Source organism: Oryzias latipes, chromosome 15 (assembly GCF_053564925.1).
Source record: "Oryzias latipes strain Hd-rR chromosome 15, Olatipes_Hd-rR_3.1".
In the NCBI taxonomy this organism is placed as follows: domain Eukaryota; kingdom Metazoa; phylum Chordata; class Actinopteri; order Beloniformes; family Adrianichthyidae; genus Oryzias; species Oryzias latipes.
The window spans coordinates 19,539,987-19,566,380 of NC_136251.1; the positions used below are offsets into that span (position 1 = coordinate 19,539,987).

The following is a 26,394-nucleotide window of genomic DNA, read 5'->3' on the forward strand; positions in this document are numbered from 1 at the left end:
AATTGCTTCAGCTGTCGAGACTTAACACTTTTATCTAATCACATCAGACTCTTAAGAAAGTCTTCATGCTGTTTCCCCTTCACACTTATGGTGCAAAAAAAAAAAAATGAAATAACTCAGAGTAAAACAACGTAAAACAGGCACATGAAAAGGAATTAGGCAGAACAAACACCCGTGCTCAACCCAATTTTGACAAAAGCAGGCAATGGAGATTATTTCCCACAATTACTTGCTCCAACACAGCAGACCCGACGCGCACGTGACCACCGCCCTCTGCTGCAAGATGCTTGCGGCCACACCTCTTTGCGGTAGTCTTTGGAACATAAGTAAAAAAACTCGAGAGGGGAGCGCAACTCGCCTGTGGCTGACTGAATCACACTAACAGGTGTGAGGGGAGTCTTTTTCTATCTGACAATCAACTCTGGGTCGCAGCTGCGCCTCCCGTCATAGAGACGGAGCCGCGTGTGTCAGAGGGAAGGGGAGGGGGAGGGGTTGTTACGGGGGGAGAAGGGAGGAAGCACCCAGGCGCAGAGAGCGAGAGGAGGCAGGAGGTTGCAGGGGAACGGGGGCTTTAATAAACAAAACTAAGGACACAAAACCAAAACCAGTGCAGACGGCAGGCTAGAACACTAAACACTCGAAACGGGGAGAGCAGACTAACATACTATGGACCAGCCCAGGAGGAAGGGAATGACAAGACTTAAATACACACAGACAACCGAGACACAGGTGAACACAATCAGGAAGGATGGGGAACCAAAGTTAAACTCACAACAAAAACGAAACAGGAAACCCTACAAAATAAAACAGGAAGTTAAACTCAAAACATGCCAGAACAAAAAGGAAACAAACCACAAGGGCAAAGAAACAGAATCCGTAACAGGGGTGATGGGCGCAGACCATTTTTTATGGATTGAGTTTTTTTGGTGGATTTCTGCTGTTGGTGTTGCACAAATTTATAGAAATGCCAAATATTTTTGGAGTAATCCCACTGATGAGTTCTATGATTTAGTCTTTAATGTTTTATAAGACATAAAATCACAATAAGTTTTTTCTTTTTAGATCTAATCCCTCTGATATGTTTCACAAAGACACACACATGACGTCACACATTAAGAAATTATTGCTAAAAATGAAGCAGGAGTCCAGCTCTAAAAAAAATGCTCTAAAAAATGATGAAAGAGCAAAAAAAAACCGGAAATATTTGATTTGTAATTTCTTATTAATATTTCCAGGCTTTCTTTGTTTTGTTCTGCAGCATGTTCATATTTGTATAATTTTGATAGAATATATTTCTATGGAGAGCAAAATATTACAAGTTATTTAGGGTTTATGTTTTTAACTTAGGCCCCCTGTGTGACTGAGTTTGACCCCCCTGTAATACGAGTCTAGAAAATTCATGCATTTTTTGAGTAAAATGGCTAAATAGAAGATAGGGAACACAACAGGATGTTGTCAAATTTTGTATGTGTGCGGGGGGGGGGGGGGGGGGGGGGGGCGGCTGTGGGGTTGCTCGCCCAGGGAGTAAGTTAGTGTAGAACCGCCACTGAAGGAAAGACTGTCTTTTTTCTGTTTGACAGAGATTTTGAGAGGGTTTCAGATCGGGACAAAGACTGCAGAAGTGGGAAATAAAATGTCCATCTTGATCGTGTGGCCATATTCAAAAAAACAAAAACAAAAGATGAGTCTCTGATATTTTTCAGTGGGCCGGACCAAACCTGGAAGCGGGCCGGATGCAGCCCGCAGGCCACAGTTTGGCCCCTGCATTAGAGTGTACATGAATGATATGAAAACAATCACCACCGCAGCACTAAATACTAGAAGGCTGTTGAGAAGTTGAATTTAAATTTACAGAGAGCTTAGATGAAGGTTAAGCCACAAAAATCCAAAATAAATTAGAGAGTAAATGGTGTTCTGTCAGATCTGAGGTTCCGTATTAAATGAGAATCTATTTAACATGTTCTGGAAAAGCCAGTTAAAAGTCTGAGGAGGTGAAGTTGTGCAAGTCCAACCCACTCTCATCCCAAAACGTTTAAAAAAAAAAAAACGGGCATTCAATTGTGGGATGGCTACATTTCATTTTCTTATTCATTTTCATTCATTACTCAGGATCATGTGACTTTCCTAATGAAAAAGGGATGTTTTCTAACTCAAGACAGCTGGTTGTTAGAATAACTACCAGATGCATCTGGTCTTATGGCAAAATGGAAGTTTTGTAGTTTGGTCTTTTGCCATGTTTATAGCGGCCAATAATTATCGATGATATCCCTAAAACAAAATGTAAAAAGTTGGAAAGAATGACTAGTATATTCCTTAGAAACATACTCAGGGTGCCACATTCCTTAAGAAGTGTAGCTTCATATGAATGAGGAAAGACTGGAGATGACCTTATCTCAAATCCAGGGACATAGTTGTTTCTGCAGGAAACCGAAGGAGACAATTGGACAGGTACAGCATGGGCGTGGTGGTTTTGATTTAAACCCATCTCAGCAGTCATGGTGCACACTGTCTGTAGCTGATACAGAAAGCTGCAGATAACATTGAACAGCAAGGAGAGGTTGTAAGATGTGCCAAAGCTGTTTCTCCGGTTCTACAAAGTGGGTGGATGAGAGGGGAAGGTATGGAGTGGACGAGACTTCCTTGGAAAGACAAAAGTGAAATGGAGGCAGGTGGAAAGAAAAATCTCCCCAGAATGTAAACAAATAGACAAGTGGGGATCTATTGTGTTGATTGTGTTCAGGGGCAGCTTCTCTTCAGTACATTCTGTCAGAATGCAAAGGTTCTTTCAGTAAAGTTGTACATTGACGCATCATCAAGTGCTGAGATGCTTATAAAGCAAGGCAATCACATAGAAATGAGGAGTAGTGTATGTTTTTGAAGGAGAGCAGGACACATTACCCTATAGACTGACAACTGAGAGGAGACTTGGGAGGCCAGCTCCTGGTTCCTCAGATCATTTCCTGCAAAAACTTAACGGCAGATACAGTGTTGTGGTCTGAGTCCCAACTTCTTGAATTTTTCACGGAGCTCACAGTTTCCTGGGAGACGTCTGTTAAAATGGCCTATAAAAGGAAAAAAAAAAAAAACTAAATAGAGAATTGGCTGGAGAAGCAGAGGAACATGGAGCAAGAGTCTGCCCACTGGAGATTGGTTGGAAGGAGTTTGTGGCAAAGTCTTCTGAAAGAACTGGGAATTAAAGGAAAGATCCTAAAGCAAGTATAATCGCCAAGATTTAAAAAAAAACATAACAATAAAACAACCAATGCTGTTAAATGCTTCAGTATGTTCCTGTGGAAAAAAGAAAAAAAAACTTATGTGGACATACTTCAAGTGAGTACAAAAGCCATAGAAAGCAACTTGGCTTTGTGCATTTTAGATTTTGTTTTGATGTATTTTTCAGGAAAAGAAGGCTTTCAGGCTGCTTGTTGCATTTTTTTTACTATAGAGTTAGGGCCTTCTAGCTGTGTAGCCTCATTAGCTTGGTTGGCTTATCAGCCTGTGGCTCTTTTGTTATTGATACATTTACTGGGTTTTGTGTTTTAACTGGCTGGTTGTGGTTGTGTTCTGTCTGTTACACTGGGTTTTTTATTGCTAACTGATGTCTTAACTTGTGCAATAAAACAATTTTTACCGCTTTACTTTTTTGTTTCTGATCTCTTCTTGAGGAGACTGGCACAGCAAGTGTTTGGTCTATCTTGACTTTTTTTCAGTAGGGGCATGTTTATGTCTTCTTTAACTTTTATTCTTTATCTTCCTTTAACTTTTCTGTAATGATTAACATTCATCATAGTAATTGTTATGGTAACTTGTTTGTGTAGTGACTACTTGTTGGTTCATTGGCTACTTGTGTTTCTGGAGTTGGAGATATGGGGGCTAGAACACACTTAACAAAACACTGAATGTTGAGAGGGGGCCTACCTGAAGACATCAGTGGCTCTCTTGCCAGAGTTTTGAGCATCAATGTAATCTAGAACGTAAAACAGAGCCGGTTCTCTCAAGGCCCCTGTATGATGGCACAGACTGATGTCTTCCTTTGAGGTCTACCTACAGGTAAAACTGTTATTTCAAGTGTCTGGCACAAATGAAATGATTTTCCTACATATTCACTTGTATTTTGCCAGTATGGATATGGATATTTTGCTAAAATTAACAAAGACATAATAAAACAAAGATACTGCTAGTTTGGCCAGTTCTTTATTGTAACATGACATGTTTACCATACATTTAAATTTCCAGCCAAACTTGTATCTGTTTTTTTTCTGGCAAATCTGTGGCTTCATTTCTTAAAGGGCATCAACCTACCACAAGTCAGAGTGATGTGAGGAATAGCAAATGGGGATCAGGTATGCTGCTGGGATTTGCACCAAAAGTCTTCTCAGTTTTGTGTTGCTAACAGGGCTCTTAATCATTTTGTTTATAACTGCTAAAGCCAAGAAACTACAACACAGTGGCTGCTTACTTGTTTAAAGAGACATAAAGCTCAAAGGGTTCCAAATGGACGTTTTGGTAAATTCTGTGAATCAGAATATCTTTTTTTTAAACCAGTAAGTATTAAAGATTAGACAGACTGATTGAAAGTTGTCCTATTTGTCACCTGCTTTATTTGATAAACCTTATTGCTCTTTAAAAAAAGAAAAAAATCTATTTTCACAGTAAGACAAATGAATCATTGAGCATCTTCATCCAATTCTCTTTTAAAGCAAATACTTTGCCAAATTGATGTATTTAATTCTACTATATTGATCCATTTCTAAAAAAAACAAAACAGATTTGACTATATATTAACATTACTGTCAACAAATAAAATTCTGTAATCATGAATATAAATCGTAAACACATGTTTTTACTTTAATTTTGAAAGGAAATATTTGTGTTAATGTATCTATGATTTTTATATTTTCATACATTTTTAGAGGAATTCTGCGCTCTTACAACATAGGTATTAACTTTAGATTAATTTTTCTGATGAAGACTCAATCCATCATATTTTATCTGAGCGCACACTTTGTTGCTGAAAAAGCCCTAAGGCATACTTTAAAGATGAACAGTTCCCTCACTCTCCCTTTTTCCATGTCTCAGTCACTTGAGACAACATATATTCTTCTTATCTTATAAAAAGCCATTCTTCAAAGGTTCAGCAGTTTTCGATACATTTTGATCCCATTAGGTTTTGCCTTGTGTAAATGAAATGAAGAAAAAATATACAATGCTGCTCTCGGATCTTTAAAAAACAGGAAAAATATGTTTGGAGAATGTTTTGCAGAGAAAAAAAAACATGTTTCAGTTGCAAACATATTATTCAAGCTCAACTGACAAAGACTTCTCATCCCTAAAACGATAATGCTATCATGTCAAATGGGCTATGTGTGCTTTGTGCTTGTCGGAGCGCTGATACATGCTTGTAGATACTAGAACAGATCAAAAATTCACAAATGTTTTAAATGTCTTTCTGTGTTTTGTATATTTTTTCATATTGGATTTTTCTTTTTCCCCCAAGACAGTATTAAATTCAAAATGCAAAATAGTTCAGTGGTCTGACTCTGGTTCATGAATGAATCTTGTTTCTGTTTTCATCCCATGAGCCTGCTCTCAGGCTGCAGAGAAAAATGTTAATCGACGAATTGAAAATATTTATTTTGTGCCAAAATAATACAAGAACATATTTACTTTTAGGTGGAGAGCAACATTTGATTTGACAAACTGTCAAGTCCAATAACAATCCTTAATCACCAGATGTTAAAGTTCTACTTTCAGTCAGGACCAGTTTATTTAAATAAATGAGCATAACCACTTCAATTATAGCATAGTTTCCTCTAATTTCGATTGGGCGGTGTTGCTTTCAATTGGGACCTTATTGCCCTATCCTGCTCAAAGGTAGAATGCCTGAGGCACCAAGAGCAAAGATCCCAGGGTGTGGATTCAAACAGCATCAATGACAGCCGACATTGATTGAGGCAGACAGTTTGAAATGGAGGAGTTGGACTGGGGGTGGGTTGCAAGGATACAGCTAAGGTAGATTCAGGCCAGAGCAGCCTACAGCCCTCTGGAGGAATTTTCCACAGCTGTCTTCACTGAAGGTTATCAGATGATTAAACTTTAAGTTCAATCATATTTTAACTGCTTCATTTGTCTTCTTTATTGCATTTTTTAAGTTTTTATTTTAGCTAAACTTAAAACTTCAATTTCTAAGTTTATTTCCAATTACATATATATAAATATAAAAGACTCTTCTGTGTTTTTCAATTCTAGGGGATGCTAAATTAGGTGGAGTTCTTAATTTAGAGATCCATTCTAATAAAAATTGTGTGTTTTGTGTTTTTTTAACATGTTCTTATAGGATATTTCTCATGATGGAGGACATATACAAAGGAAATTAAGTTTAAAACAGATCATTTAACATTATTCAAATAATGGCGAATCAGTAGCTAAAGAAAAAAAAAAGGTCTTTGATAAAGCTTGTAGTACAAACTACAGTCTGCAAGCCAGAAGCTTCCAGCTCCGCTCCATTTCGATGCAACCATTTGCAGAGAAATGCATTCATGTCTTTGTTTTCCTTGTCTGAACTAGTATATGGCTCAAAACTCTACGACAGGATAGCTTTAATATTGCTCGCCAATTTTGTTGCACCAATAATGTTTGGTTGGGGTTGTGAGGGGCTGTAAGCTAGCGGGAAAGAGTGTAAACAAAGGGATGCTGGGTAATGAGCGCAGGCTTACATCTCAATTAGGGTAACACAACTCAGAGGCAAATTTCCCATGAAACTCTCCTAGAAAACCAATTTTTTTTTCTTCTTCATTTTGGCTAAAAACTGCATAATCATAATTAAAACACCACTGGGAACACTTTAACTGTAGGTCAAAAGATAAATGGAGTTGGACTCTACTGGTACCTGGCGAATTAGCGACATGCAGCTTATCCTTGTTTAAGTTTTGTACTTTTACTGCAAGGAGTGATGGCGAAGACATAACTTACCCGTTTCTACCAACTTTACAGAAATAATTTTTTTTCTAAGTAGATACTGCATGCTGAAAAGGAAAAAAATGTGTTATACTTTAACATGATCAATGTAAAAATATTGCTCTTTTATCAGAACACTGTACAATACAGTGTTCCTAAACAAAATAAATCATTTAAATGGGATGTCAGACATCATTTCAGTTGATGTAGGGATTTATCATTAATGAACTCCACAATTTGGCTTTAACTGATATTGCCCACGATTGTAAAGGACTGCTATTTACCGGGAAGACAGACTTATCAATGCAATAGCAGCTGCTAACAAATGGATAACTGTGTGTGTCGTTTGGTGGTGGCGAACAATTTACACACAGACGTTTTGAATTAATAGATTTGCTGATAATTAATGTGCAGCACTGCTGGGATTTACACAATTATTAAAAGTAGATAAGTGGCCTGCTGGGTAACACACTGGCACATCACACACCTCCCATTGTGTTGGTAGTAAAACTGTTTAAAGGGTCTACCCCGTTAGGACACATCAAAATGTTTTGCATATCTTTTTAATAAGTAACATTGTGAACAGATTTATTTGTGCATGTGAAGTGTCATTTTGTGATCTTTATAAATGACATCCTGTAACTCCTTCATGAAAACATTTTTTTATTTGATTTAATGAATTTTCTATTTTTAAAGATTTAAAAAAAATATATTATTATTAAAGCAATTCTACTTACCTCTTTTTTTGTCATAAATCAAATTTAAATACATTTAGTCCATTTAATTTCCAGTTTTTCTATCTTTTTGTTACACTTCAATTCTTTTGATCATCATTGCCCACAACACATTTTCCACTTGTGCATCTGAAGAGGAAAATTTCCCAATGCTACCTTTACTGAAATGAAGGCTGCAAATAACATGGTTACACACATGATTAATGAAGTCATATAAACTGATATCTCAAAGGAATACTGAATCACCCTAATTGATGCATACGGTATTGATTGTGGCACCCTGGTGTCAATTGCACATGATTCAGTAAAAGTAAACAGTGGGCGGCAGTGTGTGATGGCACTGCAATCTGTTCTGGAGCCTCTCGAATCAGAGACATTAAGCTGCCCTCAGACAACTGTAGGGATTTAATAAATGGATGGTTGTCATGCAACACAACAAAGATGTGGAGCACCTATTCTATGGGAATCGCTTTTAGAGGTGCTGCCTTTCTTCCATTTCCACCTTTGCAAAGAAAAAAGAAAAAAGCGTGCACCTTCTCTCTGTGCCGCTTGAAAATTGAGTTCTGCTCACAGCCTTGAAGTCATGCTTGCATCAGCTGATAGACATCGGCATTTCATCCATCTTCCTCCACAGGCTTTTTATCATAAGTCTATTTTGACATGCTACAGCAGGAAAAAAGGATGGGAGTGAATATTAGAAAGAAACATGGCTGAATTCTATTAAGCTGCTTCAGTTTCAGGGTCATGATTTTCTGCACAGGGACTCGCTGATATACTTTTTCATGGTGGTTTGCTTAGCCAGAGCCACCGTGAATGTTACACAGAGAGTAACATGTCTTCTTCGATGCTTCGTTTAGAAGCTACATGGCTCCCAGAAGGATCCATGTCTGAGGAACAGCTGGGGCTTTCCTGCACCATCTCCTGAGCTTTTGTCACTGAGAGGATTCAAGAAGTACTGATACAAATGTGTTGTTTTTGTCACTTTCTTATTACATAATCGGAGAACATTGGAAACCGAGTGACTGACACAAAAAAAAAAAACAGAAGTCAATTCTAAGCTTTTTTCGTAAGGATAAACCATGCAATATAAAACTGTTAAAGCACAGAAGAAGAAAAACGGTCATGCGTGAGGTTGGGTTTTCCACTAAAAACCCAAATCAGTTAGTTACATCTGTTAAAATATCTTTTTCCTGCCTCCTCTTCCTCCCTCCAAGCGGCTGGGTAGCTCAGTTGGAGAGGACTGGGACACATTGCAATTGTCATGTCTTTTCAATCTTATCTTATGCCCTGACTTGTTCACTTTTAGTCTGTTTGTCACCTGTGTTGTATTATATTGCACTTCCTGTTTTATTTTGACTATTTTGAACACTAACTCTCCTCTCGTTTCAAGCCTTGTTTCTTACTGCCCTTGTCTGTTCTCTTGGAAATTGGAAAATACTAAAATGAACTAACAAACTGACTAAGCTATACTGGCATCCCTGCCCTTACACCCCCCTTCGCGGTAGGGAAAAACTCCTAAAAAAACGGATTCCGGAAAAAACGAAGAAACCTCAGGGGTTTCCACATGAAGGAGGGATCCTCCCCCAGGACGGACAGGCGATTTACCAGAACTCTTAGAGAAGAATTAACTTATCTAATTCTACAACTACATATTTAAAGTCCAGCAGACGAGCTTCATCCAGCCGTGGTTGGGGGGACAGTCAGGGGCGCGAGTCGAGCCTGAAAATTGAAATAAATCTTGTTCCCACAGATTAATATCTAGTTTCCACAACTTAATATCTTATTTATTTACTTATTATTTCGTGCGAACAAGATATTAATCTGTGGGAATGAGATATTTTAATTTTTTAATGTCAGTACACGGGCTCCGTAGTTCCCTACAGGTGTGACTGTGTAATTTTCCCTGATAATTTCCACCTGTGTTTCCCTTCCTCATGTCTTAAATAGCCTGAGTCTCCCTCTGTCCTGTGCCAGTTTGTTTAAGTCATGTTCCATAGCTAAAGCTTTTTTAGAGATTAAAATCTCTTTAAACTCTGCATCTGAGTCCAGCCCTGTGTTCTGAAGTGACAGCAATGAGTTTCATCCAGTGTGGATCTTTAGACAATGCTACTGCTAGTCTAACTATGTAGTCCTGGTCCCTAGCCTGGATAAAATCCAGGATTCTGCCAGAAAGGGCAGTGGTGTAGCGTTAGGGCGGTCGACCCATGATCGTATGATTGCAGGTACGATTCCTGCCTTGCACGCCCGCCTTGGGCAAGACACTGAACCCCACCTTGCCTCTGGTGGGAGCTTGGCGCCAGTGTTCGGCAGTAGAGCCGCCACCAGTGTGTGAATGTGTGTGTGACTGGGTGAATGGGTCTGTAACTGTAAAGCGCTTTGGGCCTTGTAGGTAGAAAGGCGCGATTTAAGTATACGCTATTTACAATTTATCGTCTGGCACAACCGACCACCTGTGCAAATCAAAGGTAAAAAAGATGTTTCGCTGTGGCGACCCTTGACGGGATGTGCCAAAAGGTGAACAGTAACTTCTTCCTCCCTCCATGTGTCAGATCATGGATTTAAAGGGCTTATCCATGTTGAAAATAAGCAAAATTATCCATAAGCCTGAAAAATACTTTTCATCCTATCCCCCCTCACTATCTCTTATTGTATTTTTGTCAATTTTTTTTTTACATAGTTTCTCTAATACTTAATAAAGACAGTTTTTCTATCAATTAAAAAGGGGAAATCCTAATACTTTATACCTTCACACTTTTCTATGCATTTGATTGAGGATGAGATTATTTGTAAGATAAATGGATTTATAGTGGCTGTTTTCAGTTTTGTTTGCAGATCCAATGGCTGCCTCTTTATTGTTTTCTTTACCCTAAAGGTGTAGGATGGAGATTGAATGACTGTCACATGTGCTGTTTTTCTTTTAGAAAGCAAAAACACTCACTCATAAAAAGGCTAGTTTATAAAAAAAACATAGCTGGGAAAGTAATGCAGATTCATGACTGATCCTGCCTATAACAATAGCTTGGAAAAATGTTAACACTCGTCCTTTATAGCACAACTTTTTTGGAGGCACTTTTATGACCCCCAAGGACACGACAAGTTTAAAAATATTAAAAAAAAGTGAAAATGCTAGTGGGTATAATAAAATGGCAGTGAATTACATTTATGTTGAAGATACAGATCTGAACAGGAAGGTCTTGAGGGTGGGTTTTGGTGAACAGCTTTTTTCCCATCATGGGGATTGAAGAGACGATAAAGATCTGAAGAATGCGGCAATGTGGAGGAGACTCCATAAATATGGAGGAGCACTGTTATGGATGGCTTTAAAGGTGGACAGCAGGACCTCACATTCAATTTTGGATTTAACCAGAAGCCAGTTGAACTGCTGAGTTCTGAACCAGTTGTCATCAGTGAAGCAGTGGAGGTGGACAAATATTGTTAAAATTAAGTTGGTACAATGTGAAAAGGAGAGGCCCAAGGATAGAACCCTGGGGCACACCTAAAGTGGATGAAGAGGGTGTAATCTGTTAAATTTCAGTTGGGTGTACTAATTGCAGCCTGAAATTTAAAAAAATTGCAGCTGTGACTAAATTGATGTCACTTTTTTGGGATTTTCTTCCTCAAGAAACGAAAAAAAGAAATTTTGTGGGGTGAATTTAACAAATTGAACCCAACATGTAATAACACCAAATATGAAAACCTTTCGTGAGGCTTTTTTTTTTCATCCAGAGGGAGCTACACAGAGTTTGATAAATTGTTTTGAGTGATATCTGTCGATTTTTTTTTTTTTTTTTTTTTTTGGGGGGGGGGGGGGGGGGGGGGGAATTGCAGTGAAAAAGAACTAAGTTCAGCGGACCTCTGTGGCCTGCTCCTCAGTTTGAGGCTGATTGCTCAAGGCTGCTTTTCCCACTATTAGAAAGCACCTCCTTATTCTCACTGGTGCTCTGTTTTTGTTTCTTCAACCTCTAGTCTTTCAGCTTTTTCATTTGCTGGTGACAGGGTTACATCCTCATTTGTTTTCCTGAGTTGTATCACAATTTATTTCTCACTGTTGTGGACTTGGTGACATCCAGCACTACACAGAAGAAAATTGGAAGAGATTTTTTTTCTTTCTTTTTCTAACAGATTCTTTGTCTAGTTTTTATGTTTTTCTTTGTCTATGCTGGTTTTTCTTTTGTTTCATGCAAATGAAAGAACTTTCTGCACTACAAAATCTTAATTTAACAACACAACTGCTGCTGAAAAGACCAACAAGTAGGCTCGTGAAAGAAAAGCGACAGCCTTAATTAGCCTGAAGGACCATTTTCTAAGGATAATGACTCCTTTTTTAATGTGGTCTATTGTAGGACTTGATTGTTGGTTTCTCTGCACTACCTTGTGATATTAGCCAATCAAAGCTAAGATTTTATCCAGAACATTTCCAAAGTAAGTTAAGTACAGAACCAAATCAATGCTGCGATGATTTGGAATAAATATATGGCAAGTATTATTGTATCTTTTATACAGAAGTGGTACTAGATTATAGGGCACATTTACTAAGACAGGGAAAGAAACAGTCATGTAATGTGGAATGAGTTTACTACTCAGAATGCCTAGAGGGGCTAAGTGATAGGCAATTGGTCAGAGTGGTTCATGGAATGCTTTCTAGCCAACTGTCTTGTTATTTATGTTTTTCTCGTTTATTTGTAACAACCAGCCTTTGCAGAAAATATACGAGTCACTTTATTCAATTCATTCACAAAAGCATCTTTGATCATTTGCAAAAAATACAAAGAATTACTTACTTTTTTAGTTCATTACATTGAAGCACAGTACAAATTAACAATGATGGATTGGATTTTGGGGCATTTTTTACAGATGCTTAAAGTGCTTACAATGTGTATCCATTATTCATTGAGTCCACATTCATACTTGGTGATGGTAAGCTATGGCACCTCTGACCATGACCTGGAACTTTGTATGCATTCAAGCACCAGCGGAGCCACACTGGAGGCAGGGAGAAGTGTCTTGCCCAAGGACACAATGACAGTTGGCTGGGGAGAGCGGGAATTGAACTACCAACCCTTTGATCATTGGCCAACCTGATTGCCCAAACAGTATGACGAGAAGTTCAACAAAGAATTAGAACTAAGCAAGTTGGGTCCGGCAACTGCTTTTGAAAAAAACGTTAATGTCTGTGGCCTACAGTACTCAGAGTATATCTACGCTCCATCATCAATTAAGTTAATGCATTGCTACCCATTATCTACAAATAACTGGTAAACCATTAAGTTTGCAGCAAAAAAAACAAACTCACAAATGTGATGGCAAATGGCATAAAGCGACGTCAAAATAAAATAGCCAACAGAAACCATAACACATTGGTGACGTAAGCAAGAAGTGACAAGTCTCAGGAGAAGGAGTAAACATGCCATCTACTGGCAAAAAAAACTAACTGTGCTCAGACAAGAATGGTTACGAAATTTTTTGAGTGCGACCAGGTACTGCGAGCAATCAAGTCTCCATTACTTTTAAAGCATGGTTTTGGTATGGCTGGTGCACTGCATGTAGGCCGTGAGCAGGAAACCTTCTAAGGCAGAGGATGTTGTCCCCTATAATCCCAGTGTGAGCTGAGATAAACTCCAGCCTGATAACCATGTGTATTACAGATAAAACTTCTCGGATCTGAGTCTCTGAAGCAGCGCAGGGACTGTGTACAAAGTATCCATCATTGCCCATAAAGCTTCTTTTCCTCCTCAATACATTTTAAAAGTGAAAGCATGAAGCAGGAAACTCTTTTTTTCGGCATGATCCACTTTTATCCAACTAAAACTTTGCTGCATCCATTTTTTTTTTTTTTTTTTACAAAAGTTTGAGTGAAATACTTTTCTTCTGTTTGCTTTGCTAAAATGCACTTGCAAGCATGTCCACATTCTGCAAAATATTCTGAAAGCAGAGCATCCCTACTGTAAGGACCGCTGCAGGTCAGGGGCTGTCATCAGCTGAGTGTGCAGAGCTGCACAGTGGAGATAGCAATGCTCAAACAAGCATATTGCATGGACACGCCCACAAACATTGAAATATCCCATCATGGTTGACCTCTATCAGTTCCTCACTGAACTTTTATGGCCATTGAGGATGCTCAATCAACAAGCAGCTGGCACTTGGTAATGGAGGCGTGCAACTTGCTAAAATGAGACGCACTGGCATATGTTATCTGACGGATTTGTGACATTTTCACAAGTGACTTTTGCGCTTTCCTGTCTTATTGCCCTTTGGAAGTAGTTAAAAACAACATATTGCAGAATTCAGTTGTTCAGAAAGCTTTATCATAAATAATGCAAGTTCAACTTTCACAGCACTTCTGGATAAATGACACAAGGCTCTTTTGAAAACTTGTATGGAATTTAATTGAGCTTGGTTTTATTCTAGGTTTTCTCTGATACAAAGACCTAAAGTATAAGCGATTTCTACCTAACAGGTGTTGTATATTTCCACCACACAGCTCCAATTCTGTGTCCGTTTCTTCAAACTCTGCCTTTTTGGATCATTAATTCTGTTACACAAACAATCATTTGTATTTCTACAAGCTTCACTTGTGTAGAAATGAGGCAGGCACTGTTTTGTTTAGAAGATATCACTTTTGGTGTGATATATTTTTGTACGTGTATATCTATCTCAAATATTCTTAAGTCCTGTGACCTGAATAGTTGGGAAAAGAAATGAGTCTGGATAAATAATTTAAATAATTCATGTCGTGCCCTTTTGTTATTTATGGAGAATTTTTGATTTTTAAACAAAATGAACCACCACAAAAGTTGGACATTAACTCACTGCTGTTTCTGAAGTTTTTGTCTCATCCAGATTCTATACATCTAAAAATTTTCAATGACCAGCTCCGCCATGTGTGATGCACTCCAAATGTTCATTAAGGGCACGTACCTGGGCAGTAAAATGTTTAAGCAGAGCAGACTTTATCTGTAGTATGTTATCAAAGACATAGTTGCTTCATCTCTTCAGGTCAGACTGGTACAAAAGAGTCGAAAAAGAAAAATCTACTGCTTGGCTCAAGGACTCAAGAGGAATGTGCTGCAAACTAGGATTATGTTTGTGTTAATGAGTTTCATTGGGCCTGAAGCTAGAATTTTAAATGTCTCGAGGCGTGCAAAGTTTTCTGCCTCTCATACATGCATGTTTGAAGGAGCCATCAGGGGTTTTGGGGTTTTTTGAGCTGCAATCTTACAGTAAACGCTGTCTTAAGAGTTGCTACACCAGAAAGCAGTGGATGCAGTTTATTTTTCACGGGCAAAAATATGTCTATCAACATATTTTTAAAAGAACAACTTTGTAAAAAAAAAAATGAAAAAAAGAGAGAATGAATGTTGTAATGTTCTGCAGTAAACTAGTGTGCTTACATCTTCCCATGGGGGAACATCATCTGAAACAAAAAAATTGTTCCAGTTTTTCTCTCTGCTTGCAAATGTTTCTGCACATGGAGAACACAATAAGAATCAATGATGAAGCAGCACACAACAGTGATGAGGTCAAAGTGACTCATCCACCTCTGAGCCTCCAGCCACACATCAATTGTTCATTCACATTTTGACCAGAGGTAATCCTTCACAGGGCACGGATTACTGCTTTATCACCAAACGGTAATCCAATAAGAGACCCAACATGTAGTTAGAATTTGGCTTGTGTCTGACTTGTTAACAATTATAGAAGACCTGACCTTAAAATGGGCACAACAGCCTCCAAATTTGTACATGCTTAAAAGGGGGGAGAAAAGAGAATCTATTACTTTACATATTTTTAAGGCAACCTAGAATATGCTGGTGTAAAGATATTTTTGATTCTGATTAGTTTTAAAACAGCATGATTCCTCTCAAGCGCTTTATTCTCAATTCTAAATTTAAATAGGACATCCTGTTTGCAGCAGGAAAGTGATCTGTTCTTGTGTTCTTGTTGCTTTTGTTGTTTTTCCAGCCTCTACTTCTACTAACAACATATTTAAATTTTTTTGTTGTTTTTTCTTTCCCTTTGTTTTAGAACAGTTATACTTTAAATGATCCTTAAATCGCAATAAAAAATGAAAATGCTATTGGCTAACGTAACATTGCTACGTTGCTATTTTCAGCAAAGGTTCCACTTTAAGAACGTTTCCCATAGCCATCTGGGTAATGCGTGTGCTGATGCAGCCAAACATACAAGAATAGGTTTGTGAACTCACAAAGTGATTATTTACCTACTCAGGGATTAACCTTAGAGGTGGATTGCACAGGTTTGTCTAACATGCATGCATCTTTTCTTGCCTTTGGGGATTAATTTAGCCTTTAATCTTGATGTTTAAGGTTCGATTTAAAGACATCTGTAGGGATCTCAGAGGATAGGAAGGCTGAACTGCAGCTCAGCCGGGCTGCTACAACATCTCCCAAGTGTAAGTCAAATATTATTTATCCCTTTTGATTCACTGGTAGTTTCTTGATGTGTTCAGACTCGAAGTGCTCCCAAGCCACAGATGGTTATAAAGAATAGAATTCAACAAACAGCAGATTTAATCTTAGTCTGTACCTCACATAGTGTTGGAGATGGAAATAAACATGTCATGAACTCCACTGATTCAGCTGAATCTCCGTTCTGCACAGAGGCTTTTTTGGGAACGTGGGAGGTCTAAAGGGACCGACCTCGTTGCATTTGCAACATCTGTTGTCTCTGCATTCCCATCTTGATGCCTGAGCAGCTTTTCCAGGTTATTAAAATAATGTTTTCTATCACTTAAGCAAACAGACATGACATCTAAGGATGCATTTCCACTCAAACCATCACAATGCAGGACAGTTTTCTGCTTTGACTTCAGTGTTGCTCTTGCTTGCTGCCTTTGTGGAATCCACTGACCTCATTTTTCTTCCGTACATGCCGTGCCCTGTGAAGGTTTACCTCTGGTCAAAATGTGAATGAGCGATTGATGTGTGGCTGGAGGCTCAGAGGTGGACGCCCAGCCTCCCGTCCACTCACTGCGGTGAGTCACTCTGACCTCATCATTGTTGTGTGCTGCTTCACCATCGATTTTTATTCCCCAGACTCATGTTTATTTTAAAGGCCTGTGTGGTTCATCACACACTGCTACTGATGCTTGTTAAGGCTGATGTTGGAACTGCATTCTCAGAACACATTTGGAAACACTACAATCTTTGTTTCTTCTTTTAGCTTCCCGCTGGATGCAGATAGTGAGGGCGAAGACGTCATATCCTGGACAAATCTGTTCATGGCGGTTCTGGAAGCACACCTATTACAGCAGAAAAAATTCTATCAAGGATACGGTTACTTCTGGTATTTGTGCAGTTTTTACCACCACCACTTTAACACACCATTAAAAAAAATTGGCTTTAACCCTTTAACAGCGGTGCCTTAGGTCTAGTGTTGACATTCTTTCAACTACCGTAAATCTTAAAACATTTACACAATTTAAGTTCTTACAGTGGATTATGAAGCAGAGAAAAGCAGCTTTGCGCCTAACGTAGAGTGTTGCATGATGGCACAAAAGATACGCAAGGCCACTTCTCCCAGCTTCAGAATGGGCTAAATCCCGGTGATTGCATCCACAGTTGAAGTATGTGTTATTTAGGTATCGCAGGCGACATCTCGGTTGTTAAAGGTTTAGAACAAAAAGCTTTTTTTCCGTTTTTTTGGCAGGGGGGGAGACGAAGATATTGATTTGCCCACTCCACAGTCCTTCTGACTGTCTCACAGACTGGTCTTTTAAAATCCCAGGAAAACTTTGCAGGTGTTTGAATTAATAATCTAATTAAACTGCAACACAATGAGTCTGCAATATGGAACTTTTTACTAAGTCTACATTAAAAGAAATGAAAATGTTATCATTTCAGTCTGTAAAATGATGCAACATGCAATCACCACATTTTGAACTAGAGTCAACCTTTCAAAGTTTGTTTAGGAGCATCAGGATATATTGCTAAGTGGGGTGTAACAATTAATATTAACGACAGATCCATTCATATAATAATTTGTGGTTGCTGGTGATTCATAGTCATTTTGAACAATGCAATTCACTGATCTAAAATCGATCCAGGACATTTTTAGCCAAAAATTTCAACCAGTGTGACTCAGAGATAAATGGGTACTGAACAGTACAGGAGACGTTTGGCAGATTCCTTGTATTTTTTGTTTTTGTTTTTGCAAGACAGTCAAGTGTAAATTATATATGATTACAAACACACAAGTAAACAAGAGTTAATGGCAAATAGATTCACATTTTAATATCACTTTCCCTTTGTGGTTTTCCACATAAAAAAACTACAAACATAACATTATTACAACATTCTACCACACTGGACGATCACGCGTCTTTGGAAAAGGGTTTCCACACACAAGATCATTTTTTGCTGCCATCATGCTTGTTGTTCATGGTGATGCACTTGGTCGTTTTAACATCAAATAAACCTACCGGACCTCAATCCAAAAGGTATTTTCCAAGATTGATATAATCATTTATTTAATTTTGAAAAGATTTATGTTGGTACAGGTCAGTTGGATTCGATCTGCCTCAGACAGAAGGATCTGATTGAATCTTAGGAATATAAATTGATTAATTGATTAAGTTGGTTAATTGTGACACCCCTAAAGGCTAATGGTTTCAGTGTTAATTTCCCTTTTTTCCCAAGTTTAGGACTAGTTTATATTATCTATCCAAACACTAGGTCCATTAAAAAGATTAAAAGCATCTTAACCACCTTCTAAAAGCATTTATTTTTGTGGCTCACATACAAAGGATCAGAGTTATATATACTTACTGACAATAAAAAAGAAATTACTTCAGTGCCTTATTTTGAGTCAAAGGAAATGCTTGGAGTGCTAAATCTAAAGAAATGTTTCCTGGAGTCGGCAGACAGTTTAGCATAATTTCCATTTGAGTCATACACTGCTAAAGATATCATTTAGTTTCAGAGCATCAAATCCTGTCTTTTAAATGACTAGAAAAATGAAGTGACACACTCTACATTAAATTACTTTTCTGTTTTTCAATGATATTTTGCTAGGAAAAAACCCACCCCTGAAGTCAGATAATATCTGTTTTTTGTCAGGCTTAGGTTTTACTGCGAATGTGGATCCTTTTCTCCATTATTGCAGCTGATTGCTGCTTTACGAACCAACTGACAGCTGACAAGTTGGTCCATTAATCAGGTCTTGAAGCATTAGTTTGTGAAATAACGACAACTTGCTTGTTTAAATCTTTTCAACTCAGTTGCAGCAAAAAGGTTAACTACATAAATAATGAATTTAGTCGGCCTGTAACAGATGGTGTAGGATGACTGTTGTGCAGGAATTGTGTATGTATGCTGGTCTGAACGGCAGAAAAGGCCAGTAAGTTTAATACAGTACTTCATATTCATTAAAACTAAACAGAAATGACTGTCATTGTTTTGTTGTAGTCATATTTATTCACCAGGATCAACACAATGAACTGTAAAATACGAAAAGAATTACTCATACATTTTTGCAAACTGTCCAGAAAAGACTGTTGTGCTCTTCTCCAGATATCTTTAATAACTTAATTATTTTTATTTTTCCTTATGGGTACACATAAAATAGTTTAATGACAGAAAAGCTGCAGACGCACAGCATTCCCAACAGTGTTTGTCTTAGTGGTGAGAAGGGCAGAAATGAAGACAAACAGGAAAAAACGTGAAAGAAATAACAACAATTCTAGTTCAAAGTTGTTTGATTAAATCCCTAAAGGAAAGAAAGAGGAAAGGAAAAATCTACACAGGATACAATATAATTATGTTGCTCACGTTAACATTTAACTAAAAGCACCATTCTGCCTCAGGAGAAACTGTGTGATGCTGCTAATACTCCTAATGTCCCTGTTTACCTCCATCTTTGCAGCATCGCACAGACAAAGCAACATTTTCCCCCAATTCCCTCTTTGGCTCCTCTTTATCTCACCTCCATTCTGCTAATAAAGAAAAAAATAAATCCTTTTTATTATCTGCTATAGTAGGTATTGGCATAAATTCAAGTGGCATTTTAGTTATGTAAACTTCCTGAACCAGCTGTCTATGCAGCACTAATTAAAAGATGGCATATGTGATTTCAACAGAACAACATGCACAAATGAAATCTGCCTCTCGATAAACACACGAATGTTTACATGTGTGCAGATCATATAGAGGACAGGAACAAAGATACTTTATATGATTGGGAATTAGCAAACTTTTATGAATGATTGGGCTCTTTTTCATGTTTTATCCCTGCAAAGTACTTAAACAATCTTGTGCAAAAGTTTAAAATTATCTTACTTTATGTTTTTTAATGTGTCCAACAAAAAAAAAGGCTGTAAGTGTAACATCAGCTTCATTTTATGGACATAGAGGACTGTTTTATGCATATTATCTGTGTATGTTTGCAAAAGCTTGCAGGCATACTAATTAGGGTATGTGTACATATTATTTATCTACTCACTAGACCGCTACTTAACCCTTTCAGCCATGAAATCCAATACTACAACCACTTGTGGGAGGGGTGGAATGGTGGAGGAGGTGTTAAATACCATACTCTTTATAATCAAACTGAAAATACTTATCGCCTTGTAGGATGGGGCCAGCTTACAGAAATATGCATGAGTTCTTTCATAATCTGCCGTGTCCTTTGGCAGGAAGCTTTGCTTATCTTCTCTCTGTCCTGTCTGCAGTCCACGAGACACCTTGTACTTAATTTGTTACCGGCCTTGACAAGGAAGGCCTGATTTGAAGTGTTTGAATTGGGGCCTGACAGCACTTTGTGCTGAAGTCACTTCTATTTTTATAATTTGTGGCGCCAGGCAAAAATCGGCCTCTGGGAAATTACCAATGCAATGACGTGTCTATCTGCAGTGACTGGCCATATCATAATGTGTCGTGTGTCTGATAAATGCTGAAGCTATACATTTTTAAATGCCAGCATGACTTTACCCGAGCAGGATAATCTGCTTAGTAAGCTACTACCCATCACAGCTCTGCTAAACATCAAATTGGAATGACCCTGAGGTTAATGTCTCCAACAGCAGAATGACCCTTAAACATTGTCATTTCTTAAAGTTTATGAAGTATGGAATATTGGATGTCGTATTTTGAAGCATCTAAATAAACAGAGATCATAAAAAGCCAAAGTAGCTAGTAAACTGTTATTGGAACAAATGAGTTTGGCTGTAAAGAAAGTATCAGTCATGAGTAATGACTTGCAAATGGCATCGTTAAACCGCATTGCTTTTAATTAACAGCAGTAGCTATTTTTGGAAATTGCCTTCCGCAAAGATCCTTGAAAATGTTTTTTTGTTGGGTTTTTTTTTAACCAAAAAATACATTAGAAATTCCCTACTACTTAATGATCTTCTTAATAAAATAAAATAAATCATAAACTCTGTCTAGTTCTTTCTACGCCCACCTATTTCTTGGGATTTACCCCATTATCTCTAAGAAAAAGTGATTATTTTCAAAGTATTTTTAAACTCTAAATTGACACATCTTGTAAAAACGTGTTGGATGCTTTAATGACAGCTTGAGATCCATTTAAGAAATCTGAGATACCTAAAACAGGCCTGCAGGAAGGGATTAACTGCTGTATTAAGCCACCTGCGTGATCATTAGAAATTAGGGGCTTCCCATGCACAGATGAATACACACATACATACAGCTTTTGCATAACTTTTCTTCTCTCATAAGTGCCAGGTCTGGAGATTGGGGAAATAAACACTAAAAAATAAAATCTGTTTCTCCTTTGAACCAACTTTCATACAAAAAACGTCTAGGTTAGGCTCCGGTAGCCCCGTGACCCCGAGAGGGACAAATTGGGTTTAGAAGATGAATGAATCTCCTTTCTTCTTTTTTAAAATATCTTTTTAATTAATATCCTTATCAGTGGTTGTCAAATTCTAAATGGATCCAATGCCAAATTTTGCCTCACTGTAAAATCTTTTTTTCCATAAAATAACATCCTTTCAGGCACCTTTGTTTTTATTTGAATTTAAGTGCAAGTGCTTGAAATTAACCTCTAAATATTTCAACATTTCAAAACAAAATTTCTATTTGTAATTTTTTTCCGCCTACTTTTGATCAATATTCTTTAGCTACAATAGAACCCAACATGAAGCGCAGACGGAGTCTTTAAATAGCCTTCACACTTCCACACAAGTTCAAATGTACACAATGTCACAAAGCAGTGAATATACTAATTCCCCGATGGGATTCATTTAGTGAGCTCTTCTAAGACTCTTTGTGGTGCAGCAGAGAAGTGCTTGCTGTCAAACCAACTGCCTTCCACAAGAAAACATGCATGTAACCAGAGTTCAACAATTTTAATTTGTCTAAATTTAGTGCTAAGAATTGCAAAATGTTATTGTAGGTTTTGTCAAAAAAGGTAGACCAGGTTTTTTTGAAATCCAATCTATTTGACAGACTAATGGACCTTCAGAAATGTCACACTTGCAGCAAGTGTATTGAAGAGTCCCCACCGCAGACCCTTGACTGTCAGGGCAGTCTTCTTGCCTTTTCTTTGTTTCAAATACATGTATTTTTTCACCCAAACACCCTACAAACACATTAACACATCTATTAAAGAGACAGCAAAGGGGCATGAGAAGTCAGTCAATTCTTCTAGACGATGAAAGCTGGGAGAAAACAGAGAAACCACGTCAGGACCCTTTTATACACTTTATGGCACTGATCAGTGGCGGACACGATTCACTAGTTAAATTCACTGTTCAGACGTGCATCAAATTTGCTGCTCAACCCTTGTCCAAAAATGTGTTCATAAAGCTGATGCTCCCCAACGCATGTGGAAGGAGCTAATGTCAAAGGTTTTACATCTCATACACAGTGAATGCATAGAAGATGCAGATGATGTTGAGAGATCAGGTTTATTTATTTTGTAGATATCTTCAAAAGCATTCGTGACAATGTCAGCCAGCCAGTCGTCTCTCTTACGTCTCCGTGTTCAAAATGCAGCTGCCCGTCTTCTGGTTGGAGGACGTAAGAGAGACCACATCACGCCAATTTTAGCTTCGCTCAACTGGCTGCCTGTGAATTTTAGAGTTCACTTTAAGATTCTTTTATTTGTTTTTAAATCTTTACATGATCTTGCCCCGCTGTACCTCTCTGAACTTCTCTCTCCTTACTTGCCAGCCCGGTGCCTCAGATCAGCTGATCAGCTGCTTCTGGAGGTACCGAGGTCCAGACGGAAGCTCAGAGGGGACAGAGCTTTTGCTGTCGCTGCTCCAAAGCTTTGGAACTCTCTGCCACTGTCCATAAGAGAAGCTCCATCACTGTCCATTTTTAAAACACGCCTGAAAACCCATTTTTATGCTCTGGCTTTTAATACAACATGAGACTTCTGTTATTGCTGTGTTTCTGTACTGGTTTTTATTGTTTTATCTCTCTATTTTTAATCTTGTGTTTTAAGATGTTTTAGTGTTTGTTTTCTTCTTTTCTCGTGTTCAGCACTTTGTGTCGGCTGCTGTTGACTGAAAGTGCTTTATAAATAAAGCTGAGTTGAGAGAGTTGAGCCATGTCTCGGATTTCAATATCATTTGAAGTGGCTCCCAGGGTGAGGTTCACCATCTACTGTAGGAGCTGCGGTTGAATTATGGCAGCTTTCAGCGGTACCTTTGTTTCTCTGTGACCCAATTTGAGAAGTTCCTGTCCCACAAAATTCCAAGGAGGTAAAAATTGAAACAGGAATAAAATTAGATTTTTTTTTAAAATTAGATTACTTTTGATTTGATTCAAATAAGAAAAATGTCAAGTTCAGAAGGCGGACAATCAGATTCTCTCCATGTTGGTTTTGGACTCCACCCGCTGTTTACATTATCAAAGCATTATGGGCCAAAGCTCAGTTCGTGATTGGTTGACGGGATGCAAATCCTTCACCATAGTTCAGATATTTGAGCTCTGGAACAGCACACCCTGCTGCAAATATTTCACTTAGAATTGAAACTGGACTCCCCTGCAGCACAAACACATTCAGTTTGATGGCAGCTTTAGATCTTCAGTAAGCCTGTTTTTGCTTAGTCACTTTACGTTTCGCTCAGGTCCTTTATCATGGCTCAGTACCAGAGAGCGTCGTAATAAAACAATCAAAAAAAGGGCAAAATTAGGCATAAACAAAGCAAACACATTGGAATCGAAAATGTTAAAAGAACAATCCCAAACACTGCAGATGTGTGTGAGTCTGTGTTTGCTTATGTGTGCGTTTGTGAGAAATAAAGAAAATAGCCCAGGAAACCTGCTGTGGTGTTGATTGTAGCCTAGTGTGTGCACCCACACAACTTGCCACAACATGCTACCTGGCTAATATGTGGAGAAAGGTTTTGAGTGGGGTATCAGAAGTATCGGCCACAAGAAATACCACTAACTGTGAGGTTTACATTAAATCAAATAAAAGGATAATAGATTTTGTGTTGTTTTCTGCTATGTGTGTCAGAAAAAGCTGTTTATATTGCCATGTTTTTTTTCCCATCACTTTCACCTTTTACAGCACCTGAACATCAGACTTAACATTACTGTACTATTTGAGCAAAGCTGTGACAGAAGAGTAAAAAAGCAACACGAATGAACTCTTCTGCAATGTAAATAATTAACTCAAATAATGTACTGATAATTTTAAGGGTAGTTGAGACAAAACCCTGTGATATCATCATTCGCTTCTTTTTTACAAAATCAACAATTTTCTAAAACTCTTCAACTTATTGCTTTGGGCCGACAGGATCCCTTGTTGCAGGCAGTGATGCACTGGCTCTAAAGCTGTGTTCACACCGCTGCTCAATTCATGCCGTAGGACCTCAGATCGCGTCTGTACCATAGATTCAACATTTAAACTGGCAGCCTCTGCCGCGCGAATCACGTTCGGTGTGGATGCAGTTTTGAAAACAACATAGTTGTTGCCTCTTCCGTCTTGTCTGTTGTCCAACTCCAAGGTATTTTTGCTATTCCACCTCCTCCTTGCCAAGTTTCCCTGTCAAAGATGCCATTTTTTCTCACTGACCAATGTCTTTCCAGTTGCCAACACACCTATGAGGTTGTGATCCAGGCTATCCTAGACGGTGGCGCCCTGCTGAAATAGTTTAGTACTGAGGTTCCCCCTGTGGTGCAACATGAACACATCACTAGTGATATATTTCAAGATCTCGCAGTGTTTTTGGTCTTACATCAGACACTAGGTGTGATCGAGCCCCAACTTGAGTCCATGTAGAGCACCATGTATCCTTCCTCCTCAACCAGAGTCAATGTAAAGCCTTTTCTGCTGCTTCCATGTTTTTAGCTCTTTTTATTGTCTGTAGATACCTAGGTGTCCCTAAACTGCAAAGCTCCTGCAGCCCACTTTAATTAGCTCGTGATAGGCCGTTTTTCCCCCCATTTCTTCTTCATTCAATTTGACTTTCATTTTTCTTCCATTCTTCTATTGAACTTCCTCTATTTGGTCTTTCTTGGGAAAAGTAGAGATGCTCTCAAGTCCTTATTTGCAAGTCAGAGTCAAGTGTAAATCTACAGATTCCATGGATTCAAATCTAAAGTCTCAACACTTAATGTAAATTTAAAACAAACATATTATTGTTCAGGTTTAACAATAATCTACCTTTAAACAACACAATAGCATGGAGTTGATATTTCTGCATTCCTAGTCCAAAAGCATTATAAAGAGAGCTTTTAATTTTTGGAATTAACTGGGACATTCTGTTTAAGTCACAAGTCCCAACTGTCAAATCTGTAGTCTGGTCTCAAGTCCTTGAGGTTTCTGATTGAGTATATTCGGTTTACCTCTCGATCATTTTTATTGATTTTTCTTGTTAAAAAGTTCTTAAAGGTCACTGGTGATCAGTGACGCGCGATGAGGTTCACAGCATCATCAGTCAGATTTATAAACACATGAACCCATACAGAGCAGGTTATTCACCATTTGATTGCTAATAGTTCAAGTGTATTGTTTAAAATGTAATTTCAACATTTTTCTTCTGTTTACAAATGGTAGTATTGAAAAAAAAAAGAATCCACCAAAATTGCTACTATTTATGTTTTTTTACTTATTAATGAAGTCTGTGTGCCACTCCTGAAGTAACACAGGGCAAGCTGTTTGTTTCTCCACAAATCCCAGAGTTTAGACATGGAATCCTTTATTTAGAAAATGACAATATTATTAAAGAAAAACTGGATGGCTGCACTTGGCTTGCTATCACTAATTCTATTATTCTTTAGCCGAGGTGTCACATTCTCTGGGATCACCAGCGCCCTCTGCTGTGAGGCACGCATACTGCTGGCCTCACCTAGTGTATTTATAATGCACATGTTTAGCAGAGAAAAAAAAGACTAAATGTGTCACAAACTGGTGCCAATGTAATCAGACAGTTGAAGAGAAATAAGCAAATAAATTAAAAATTATGCGTCTTTTATGATCATAGACCAAAACAGCTGGGTCCTCACCTGCTGCTCTTTCTCATGTATTTGAACAGGAAATTCTTTGTTTGTTTGTTTTTACCAAGGAAATGTTGAAAACCCAAACAGAAAAAAAAGCCAAAAATTATGGAATTGACAGGTCTAAAAATGAATATCTGATTTTTATTAAGAGTTGCCACATTTTGTTGCATTACATGGTAAAGGTGTACACAGTTAGTGGGTTATAAAACAGCAGTGTATTTGCCTTTTTATTGTGAGATGGGTTTGGACTGTAACAGAGCATG

At 38.1% G+C, this 26,394-nt stretch overlaps 1 long non-coding RNA gene across 2 annotated transcripts in view; it reads left to right on the top strand.

The window, feature by feature from the left end:
- LOC144984219 (uncharacterized) overlaps positions 1-18,200 on the top strand; it is a 77,732-nt gene extending 59,532 nt beyond the window's left edge. The window contains exons 2-5 of one of the 2 annotated variants that reach the window (XR_013647958.1): positions 15,805-15,883; positions 16,019-16,104; positions 16,599-16,686; positions 16,875-18,200. This is a non-coding gene — a long non-coding RNA (uncharacterized LOC144984219). The remainder of the gene's footprint in view (positions 1-15,804; positions 15,884-16,018; positions 16,105-16,598; positions 16,687-16,874) is intronic. The other variant, XR_013647959.1, reaches the window with a different exon arrangement.
- The last annotated feature ends 8,194 nt before the right edge of the window (positions 18,201-26,394 follow it).